Raw genomic sequence first — 8,276 nt, forward strand, 5'->3', positions numbered from 1 at the left:
GAGGATGGCAACATACATCTCATCAAAATATCGAACGAATACCAAATTCACACGACTACTTATAGCAAGACTTCTCCCATGTCCTCAGGAACAAACCTAACTACTCACAAATCATATTCATATTCATAATTAGAGGGGTATTAATATGCATAATGGATCTGAACATATGATCTTCCACCAAGTAAACCAACTAGCATCAACTACAAGGAGTAATCAACACTACTAGCAACCCACAGGTACTAATCTGAGGTTTGGATACAAAGATTGAATACAAGAGATGAACTAGGGTTTAAGATGAGATGGTGCTGGTGAAGATGTTGATGGAGATTGACCCCCTCCCGATGAGAGGATCGTTGGTGATGATGATGGTGATGATTTCCCCCTCTCGGAGGGAAGTTTCCCCGGCAGAACAGCTCCGTCGGAGCCCTAGATTGGTTCCGCCAAGGTTCCGCCTCGTGGCGGCGGAGTTTCGTCCCGTGAGCTTGCTTATGATTTTTTCCTCGACGAAAGACTCCATATAGCCAAAGATGGACATCAAAGGGCCACCAGGGGGCCCACGAGGCCACCCTCGTGGATGGTGGGTAGCCCCCCTCTGGTACTTTCTTCGCCCAATATTTTTTATATATTATGAAAATAATTCCCGTGGAGTTTTAGGACTTTTGGAGATGTGCAGAATAGGTCTTTAATATTTGCTCCTTTTCCAGCCCAGAATTCCAGCTGCCGGCATTCCCCCTCTTCATGTAAACCTTGTAAAATAAGAGAGAATAGGCATAAGTATTGTGACATAATGTGTAATAACAGCCATAATGCAATAAATATCGATATAAAAGCATGATGCAAAATGGACGTATCAACTCCCCCAAGCTTAGACCTCGCTTGTGTAACACCCCGGATGTAACTTTCCCAATTTGTACTCCAACTCTTGCCGTTTCCGGCGTTAAGCTATATTTATTTCTCGGGTTCGGGTCTTTGTCTCCGTGTGTTGTTTCGTTGTCATGCATCTCATATCATGTCATCATGGGCATTGCATTTGCATACGTGTTCATCTCATGCATTCGAGCATTTTCCCCGTTGTCCGTTTTGCATTCCGGCGCTTCGTTCTCCTCCGGTGGTCATTTCTAGCTTTCTTTCGTGTGTGGGGATTAAACATTTTCGGATTGGACCGAGACTTGCCAAGCGGCCTTGGTTTACTACCGTAGACCGCCTGTCAAGTTTCGTGTCATTTGGACTTCGTTTGATACTCCAACGGTTAACCGAGGGACCGAAAGGCCTCGTGTGTGTTGCAGCCCAACACCCCTCCAATTTGGCCCAAAACCCACCAAACTCTGCTCCATGTCCTAGAGCGTTCGATCACGATCGCGTGGCCGAAAACCGCACCTCATTTGGACTCTCCTAGCTCCACTTATGCCTATAAATACACCCCTCCATTTTCGGATCTCTCCCTCTCCGAAACCCTAGCCAAAAAAAAAAGATCTCCAGCCGCCGGACATGTCCGGAGCTTAGCCGGACACGTCCGCCGCGCCCCCTCGCCCACTCCGCCGCCGCCGCCGGCCCGGGAGGCCCAAGAGGGGCCCCCGCGAGCCCGTCTCTCCGCCGCGCGCCCCCGCGCCTTCGTCCCCAACGCCGAGCGCCAGCCGCCGCCGCCCCGTTCGACGTCCGCCGCCACCACGCCGCCCGAGCCGGCCCGTGCCACCGGCGACCCGCCTCGGATCCGAGCTCCGGCGAACTCCTCCCGGCCATCCTCGTCGCGCGAGCCCGATGAACAGTGTCGGATGAACAGTGCATGAACAGTGATTCCAGATCTAGATCCGGTTGACTTCTCTCCCCCGAACCCTAATTTTTTATGCGATCTTTGACCTGCTGTAACGTGGCATCCGTAGCTCCGTTTTGGACATATAGTATATAAAAATGTTCGTCTCGATGAGTACATCATTTCATTCCATTGCATCATTTTCATTTGAGCTCATATTGATGCCTGAAATGCTGTTAGAAGAGGGCTTCGTGAGTTAATTGTCAGATCTGCTAGTTCATCTTAGACTTTTGTCATTTTTGCCATGATTATTGTGTGCATGCTATGCCTGTGAGTCCTTCATATGTTTTGTTAAGCATCTTGTCATATTTCCAGAGGTGCAACCCATGCATTTTTAGGATGTGTGTGGTGACTTGTGCAAGCTTGCAAATTAAGGCACCCGGTAAATCTGTTTTCAGGGACTTAGTAGTTTTCACTAAGTCTGGGATTATTTAGTTCATTATGCCATATGTTCTTGTTGTTTCCTAGTGATCCGTGCCTCTTTTGAGAATGATCAGTAAAGGAGTTTTGTTAATCTTGTAGTGATCTATCCATCCATGCCTTTGTTTGCAATTATGGAGCACCCTAGCTTGAGTCAATCGAGCTCTACTTTTGCTTCGTGGTGAATCTGGGCAGATCGTCAACTTGTTTGCGATTTTGCCGATGTTATTGTAGTTGATCCGTGCATGCTATGCCATTGTTCTTGCCATGTATAGCTAGAATTTTGTATCTTCTTAATGGATGTATGCTTGGCTTGCCATGACTTGCACCGTAGTGAGTGCATCGAGCTCGTTTACATGCCTTCGTGAGTTATATTTCAGCATGTCTCAGTTTTCACTAAGTCTGAAAACTGATGGTGTTTTAGCTATGTTCGTGTGCTCGTTTATATATTTTGTGATCCCTTTTGGCCCCAGGTCACTTAGGGACTTTTGTTAAGCTTGTTGAGTAGCTCCATGCCATTTTCTTCTTTGTCATAATCAGGTCATGTATCATGTTGTTTTGCTGCTCTGAAGAGGGCTTCGTGATCTGAAATTTCAGACAAGTGTTAATTTCACTAAGTCTGAAATCTGTTTTGCATTTGCGTTTTTGACATGCTTGTTTGAACCTCTTAATGGATGAATTGGCCATGTCTCAGTGCTAGTCTTTTGTTAAGAATCTTGTGGGCATCCCTGCCATGTATTTTGTTGTCATGTTTGGGTGCTGTAGCATGTTCATTTCATTGCATTTAGAGGCCTACTTGCTGTAAATCGCAGACCGGTGTCATTTTTGAAATGCTTGCCATTTCCAAACCGTAACTCCGATACCGGCGTTCTTTATATCGTTTCCAATCGATTTCATCTCATCTTTCCAGTGGCACCCTTGGAATTCCAAGTTGAGGCCAGGTTCATGCATTTCCTGTCATATCTTGCATTTTGCATCCCGCATTTGCATCCCGCATAGCATATCATCATTTCATCATATTGCTTGGTCTTGCACGTGGTTGATTGTATCCTTGTTGCTTGTTTGTCTTGTTTGGGTAGAGCCGGGAGACGAGTTCGCTAACGAGGAGCCCGTTGAGTTTGCTTTTGAGGATCCAGTCAACTCTGACAACTGTGCAGGCAAGATGATCATACCCTCGAAATCACTACTATCTTTGCTATGCTAGTTTGCTCGCTCTTTGCTATGCCAATGCTACGATGCCTACCATTTGCTTGTCAGCCTCCCAATTGCCATGTCAAACCTCTAACCCACCTTGTCCTAGCAAACCGTTGATTGGCTATGTTACCGCTTTGCTCAGCCCCTCTTATAGCGTTGCTAGTTGCAGGTGAAGATTGGAGGCCGTTCCTTGTGGGAACATCTTTTATTTACTTGTTGGGATATCATTATATTGCTATGTTATCTTAATGCATCTATATATTTGGTAAAGGGTGGAAGGCTCGGCCTCTTGCCTAGTGTTTTGTTCCACTCTTGCCGCCCTAGTTTCCGTCATATCGGTGTTATGTTCCCGGATTTTGCGTTCCTTACGCGGTTGGGTTATAATGGGAACCCCTTGATATTTCGCCTTGATTAAAGCTTTTCCAGCAATGCCCAACCTTGGTTTTACCATTTGCCACCTAGCCTTTCTTTCCCTTGGGTTCTGCAGACTCAAGGGTCATCTTATTTTAACCCCCCGGGCCAGTGCTCCTCTGAGTGTTGGTCCAAACCGTCAGCCGCCGGTGGCTACCAGGGGCAACTCTGGGCTGGACTACCGGAAGTTTAGACAATCTGAGTGTGCCCTGAGAAAGAGATATGTGCAGCTCCTATCGGGATTTGTCGGCACATTCGGGCGGTGTTGCTGGTCTTGTTTTAACCTGTCGAAGTGTCTTGAGTTACCGAGATACCGAGTCTGATCGGAACGTCTTGGGAGGAGGTCTATTCCTTCGTTGACCGTGAGAGCTTATCATGGGCTAAGTTGGGACTCCCCTGCAGGGATTGAACTTTCGAAAGCAGTGCCCACGGTTATGGGCAGATGGGAATTTGTTAATGTCCGGTTGTAGCTAATTTGAACCTTTATTAATTAAAATGAATCAACCGTGTGTGTTACCGTGATGGCCCCTTTCCGGCGGAGTTCGGGAAGTGGACACGGTGTTGGAGTAATGTTTGCGCAGGTTGCTCTCTAGTTTCTCGCTCGTGCTTTGCCTCCTCTTCTCGCTCTCTTTTGCGAATAAGATAGCCACCATATATGCTAGTCGCTTGCTGCAGCTCCACATATATTTGTCTTACCCTTCCTATAAGCTTAAATAGTCTTGATCGCGAGGGTGCGAGATTGCTGAGTCCCTGTGGCTCACAGATACTATAACTCCAGATGCAGGTCTAGGTGATTCCGCTCCAGGTGACGAGTACGAGCTCAAGCGGGAGTTCGACGAAGACTCTCAGCGTTACTACGTTTCCTTTCCCGATGATCAGTAGTGGTACCCAGTTGGGGGTGATTGGGACCGTGTCGCATGTTGGGTTCTCTTCTATTTTGGCACCGTAGTCGGGCCATGAGTGTTTTGGATGATGTAATGTTATTTATGTTCTTGATTGACGTGGCGAGTGCAAGCCAACTATGTTCTCCCCTTTACTATTCATATTACATGGGATGTTGTGAAGATTGCCTAACTTGCGACATATGCCTTCAATGCGATTATGTCTCTAAGTCGTGCCTCGACATGTGGGAGTTATAGTCGCATCGAGGGTGTTACAGCTTGTCCTCAAGCGAAAGCCGAAATCGAAAAATATGTCCACATGTTTAGAGATAGAGGTGTCGATAAAATAAAATATGGACATGAGGGCATCATGATCATTCTTAGAACAACGACATATACATATATTGTCATATGATCTCTTATGCTAAAGTAACAATTCATTCACATACTCAAGTATGAATCAGAAACTTCGTTGAAAACTAACAAACTACAATCTCAGTCATTGAAGCAATTGCAATTTATCTAACATAGGAAAGAGTCAATATAAGAGCTTCTCAGCAAGTCCACATACTCAACCAAAATTTAGTCTTTCACAATTGCTAACACTCACGTAATATTTGTGGTTATGAAGTTTTAATCGGACACAGAGAAAGATAGGGGCTTATAGTTTTGCCTCCCAACCTTTTACCTCAAGGGTAATGTCAACAATAATAGTTCATGAAAACTCACATCCAATTAGCCATATATATCAGGATCTTTCCAACACGTTGTGCTTGCCAAAGGATAAAATGTAAAAAGGAAGGGTGAAGATCACCATGACTCTTTGCATAAAGTATAAGACATGAATAAAAGATAGGACCTTCACGAAGGGAAGCAGAGGTTGCCATGTGCTTTTATGGTTGGATGCACAAAATTTTAATGCGAAAGAACGTCACTTTATATTGCCACTTGTGATATGGACCTTTATTATGCAGTCCGTCGCTTTTATTTCTTCCACATCACAAGATCGTATAAAGCTTATTTTCTCCACACTAATAAATCATACATATTTAGAGAGCAATTTTTTATTTCTTGGAATGATGACAACTTACTTGAAGGATCTTACTCAATCCATAGGTAGATATGGTGGACTCTCATGGCAAAACTGGGTTTAAGGGTATTTGGAAGCACAAGTAGTATCTCTACTTGGTGCAAAGAATTTGGCTAGCATGAGAGGGAAAGGCAAGCTCAACATGTTGGATGATCCATGAAAATATAATTTATCTTAGATGTGAGAAAACATAACCCATTACGTTGTCTTCCTTGTCCAACATCAACTCTTTAGCATGTCATACTTTAATGAGTGTTCACAATCATAAAAGATGTCCAAGATAGTATATTTATATGTGAAAACCTATCTTTCTTTATTACTTCCTATTAATTGCAACGATGACCAAAACCATGTTTGTCAACTCTCAGCAATGATCCATAAAATATGTGAAGTCATTACTCTCCATAAGATCCATATGATCTCTTTATTTCTTTTTATTTCTTCTCTTTTATTTTATTACCTCAAGATCATAGCAAAATAATCAAGCCCTTGACTCAACACTAATCTTTATTATATATAGCTCATGGAATTGATTACATAAAAGGATCATAAAGCAAAACTCACAACTAGATCATACTAAAACTTTATTCTACTAGATCAAGAAATTACCAAAAGGATAAAACTAAGAAAAACGGTAAAGATAAAAGTGATGGTGATACGATACCGGGGAACTCCCCCAAGCTTGGTAGTTGCCAAGGGGAGTGCCCATACCCATGTGTTTATGTCTCTTTCTTCGGGGATGGTGATGATGGAGATGTTGATGGCGTGTGCTTCTTCCTTAATTTGCGCTTGAGGATAGAATTTTGCTCCTTTAGGTTCTCGATCTCCCGCTCAAGGCTTAGTACCTTTTTGCATAGTTCTTGTTTGTTCTCCTGCAAGAGACGAAAAGGGATGAACTCGATCTTAGGTTTCTTTGCTCTATTGGGGAGGCTTGACTTTTTGAACTCCACATGTATGTCCCTAGGTTGAGGTAATGGGACTTCATCTTCATCTGAGCTCATCTCCTCCTTTCCCCTAGGCTCATAGTCTTCTTCTTCCTCCGTGGTCCAACCACCATGCTCCAAATCCCCGTAGACCTTATGATCTTCAAGGTAATCAACCACATAGCTTTCTCCCTCCGAATCTTGGGATGACATATTGCTCTAATCTGCAGCAGAAACAACTCGAAACAAAAACAGAGGATATTTGCGTGATACGGTGGTCAAAACCTTCGGGAGATTATATAGTGAGTTTTTACCGACCAAAAGAAGTATCGTGCAAGAAAACGGAGTCCGGAGGGCACACGAGGTGCCCACGAGGCAGGGGGGCGCGCCCAGGGGGTAGGGCGCGCCCTCCACCCTCGTGGAAGCCTCGTGTCCTTTCCGGACTACTTCTTATTTTCCTATTTTCTTAAATATTTCAAAATGGAGAAAAAATGCCATTAGAACTGTTTTGGAGTCGGTTTACTTACCGTACCACGTACCTATTCCTTTTCGGAGTCTAAAACGTTCCGGAAAGTGTCCCTTATGTATTCCTCCGGGGTTATGGTTTCAATAACATTAGTTTCAACATTTATGGGATTACCTGAGATATAATGTTTGATCCTTTGACCGTTCACCACCCTCGGATTTGTGCCTTCGAAGTTGTTGATTTTTATGGCACCGGAACGATAGACCTCCTTGATGATATAAGGACCTTCCCATTTAGAGAGGAGTTTTCCTACAAAAAATCTTAAACAAGAGTTGTATAACAATACATAATCACCTACCTTAAACTCATATTTTTGTATCCTTTTATCATGCCATCTTTTAACATTTTCTTTAAACAGTTTGGCATTCTCGTAGGCCTGGGTTCTCCATTCATCAAGTGAGCTAATGTCAAAAAGCCTCTTCTCACCGGCAAGTTTGAAGTCATAGTTGAGCTCTTTAATAGCCCAATATGCCTTATGTTCTAATTCGAGAGGTAACTGACAAGCTTTACCATAAACCATTTTATATGGAGACATACCCATAGGATTTTTGTATGCAGTTCTATAGGCCCATAATGCATCATCAAGTTTCTTGAACCAAATTCTTTCTAGATCTATTAATAGTCTTTTGCAAAATTAATTTAAGCTCTCTATTGCTCAGTTCTACTCGACCACTAGAGTATGGATGATATGGAGATGCAATTCTATGATTAACATCATACTAAGAAAGCATTTTACGAAAAGCACCATGAATACAATGTGAACCACCATCAGTCATTAAATATCTAGGGACTCCAAACCTTGGAAAAATAACTTCTGTAAGCATCTTAATAGAGGTGTTATGATCAGCACTACTGGTTGGAATAGCTTCTACCCACTTAGTAACGTAATGAACAGCAACTAAAATATGTGTGTACCCATTAGAGGAAGGAAAATGTCCCATATAATCAAAGCCCCAAACATCAAATGGTTCAATAACAAGTGAATAATTCATAGGCATTTCTTGACGTCTACTAATATTAC

The sequence above is a fragment of the Triticum urartu genome, chromosome 4A (assembly GCF_056163025.1).
Source record: "Triticum urartu cultivar PI428250 chromosome 4A, HENAU_Tu73, whole genome shotgun sequence".
NCBI lineage: Eukaryota > Viridiplantae > Streptophyta > Magnoliopsida > Poales > Poaceae > Triticum > Triticum urartu.